Below are 2790 nucleotides of genomic sequence, written 5' to 3'. Positions count from 1 at the left end.
GACAGTAAGTCTTTACTGCAGCAGCGACGCCAAACAACTCGCATCCTATTACCCGTAAATGTTTATTCAAATAAATTTATCAGACAAACTTTTGACTTGGGAGTTGCTGAACATAAACTTCTTTTGCTGACTTTTAATGCTGAACTAGCGTGCGTCCAGACAAGTTCGCAATTCAGTTTCTTGATTGGAACGAGTCCGTGACGCATTCCATGCTGCTGATTGCTCCTCTTCGAGGCGATTGCCAACTTTGTCTCAGGCAGTCGACTCTTACTTAAACGAAGGTTTTCGAGATAACTACATTTAATGATAGCGAATAGTCAATTTCTGCTAGGAAGATAGCCAGTCTAACACTGGGTGTTTCACATTGCTCGAAAGCTCTTAAAAGGGTGCTGCTGAATGTGCGGCAAAGCGTAATGCCCCAAGTCGATGGCTGGTCAACGAAGCTGTGTAAGATCAATGCAGGTGCTGGGGGAGTAGACTGAAAGATGCAATTCCACTCGCAGAAATGCTGCCTTTGTCTTGATTTTTATAAGGTTATTATTTACTCTACAAACTTGGTCAAAACTGCCCATGCAAACGTTGCTGTCAACCTTATGTGGAAGCTACGCCAATTCTAACGATGTGAGGGACGTCAGTTGCGCCGTTATAGCTAATATGATCGTCCTTTTGACTTGCAGATGAATGTGTAATTTCCCTCACACGAAAACCGCTGTCTAAGTTGAAGGCAAACCAATGTAGCTTCGACAAACTGGACACCTCGCCAATGCAGATTGCATGGAGTTATTCGGTAACAAGGAAATGGCCCGCCTCCATCGAGTCTTGCCATTTTTCTGTACCTTTCCATTTAAACATTATAGAGTAGTGCTTTACGCACAAGTCAAACTCAACTGTAAACCTGCACATACTGTGAGACGAATGCCCATAAGCACTTAGATAGCAGCTTAAATTTGTGCATTCCGTGGCACACCACTTTGACTAGCCCAATCGTGGGGATTTCTGCAGCACTCAAAGCAAAAGGAAGGGTAAAGCGATGGCCTGCATCCGCTGTGTTGGCCAATGCCAAATTATGTCAACTACGGTTAATTATGCTGAGACACTGCTAGTGCAGGCCGACGGTAATAGTAATTTACTGGGAAAGGTGGATTGGGCTTATTCTATTATCTACTTTCAGTTGCTTCTCGACGTTCCGCCTCTTATTACCCAGTCGCAAAGAGAACGCTAAAACCTGCAAAAGCGAATTGCTGTAAATGATATGAAAAGTGGTTTCCAATGTAGAGTATGGGATTTTAGGTCATCTATTTGTAGGAATTCACATCACCATATTTTTGCGCGAAATTCCACAAAACTGCCAAAGTACCCTTGCAAATCTTAAAGGACTAACAGATCATTGCTTAAGGGAGTGTTAGGGTTGTAAGATGAGTGCTTTAGGGAGAATAGTGTGACTGCCATGCTCTTTTCTAATTATTAAGATCATCAAAAGTCACATTCTCAAAACCATTTCTAAGTTAACTTTTTTAGATTTCGTCCGACTTGTTTGATGTAAGCACACAATCTGAGATGATCTTTTCCCTCACCTGGTCTAATGTCAGAAAAATTGTTGAAATTTGTGCTAGCAAAGATTTACGCACACGCTGATATGACTAAATGCCATTTACATTCCGAAATACACCGATGTTAGTGTTGTGCACATCCTTTCCTTCCTTCTTCCAAAAATCCTGCTCATGCTCTGTTGTTTTGAGACAACAATCTACCCAGATAAAGTCCATCCAAATCCCACTACACTGGACAAATTTTGCAGCTACTGCATAGAAAGACTAGGTTGCTTACAATATGGGTTATTCGATCAAGCTTGTCTTTACTAGTTTCATCCTATCACTCATTCTGCTGATTTTTAAAAATAATGACGTATAGGTTCGAAAAATTCCTTAATTCTTTGCATTTACTCAGTTGATGGTGGATGTCTATAAAAATCGTTCCCTAAACACAATATGACATCGCACAGGCTTACAACACTTACCCCAAAAAGGTAGCGTCTTCGTCACTGGAATATTGCTTTGCTGAAAGGTAGACATTATCTTCTTCTGGAAATATGACAAATCAATCACGCTGCACATGCTCTTCACGTCTTTTCCTTAAAAAGATGAGCTTATGCGTCACAGGTATTCCTTAGCCAAACCGAAGTCACTGAAAAGCTCAATAAAATTGATGCGCCATCTATAGACTAGAAATGCTTTACACTTACAGATCATGACGCATTCATAGGAATGTTCCACATGCATATTAGTCTGTGAGCTTCCATGTTCTTGACCTACAAGCCGCCTTCCTAACGGTGTGTCGTAATGGGTCACGTTGGCAATTCCACATTCAGCATACACGCTTGTTAACATAAAGTTGAAGAGGGATAAGTGGGACAAGTGTCTTGATAATTTGGTAGGCATATTATATTGTTGCACACATTTATTAGTGAAGGTAAATATTGACTTCCCATCGTCGAAGTGAACCAGGTATGTGAAGTATAGTTGCCATCTCTCACGAGATAATAAATAATCAAAATAAAGTTTGATTCTTTTACCAGGACAGAATGCTACAGAGATACGCTGTCTTTTTCTACTCACTCGGTTTGCTATTTCACTGACACTTGAGGAATTGCTTTTATGATTCTAATGATAAGCGAACGAACACATTGCCTAGCCTTTAGACTACCTACTGGTTCAAGCCACTCTGGTCACCTTGTGTGGGGCAGATCGAGGACGGGACTGCCAATCAGTATATACTGCTGAGGTATACATA

The sequence above is a fragment of the Echinococcus granulosus genome, assembly GCF_000524195.1.
Source record: "Echinococcus granulosus chromosome Unknown EG_S00196, whole genome shotgun sequence".
Taxonomy (NCBI): Eukaryota; Metazoa; Platyhelminthes; class Cestoda; order Cyclophyllidea; family Taeniidae; genus Echinococcus; species Echinococcus granulosus.
Note: the sequence above shows the minus strand (reverse complement) of the source record.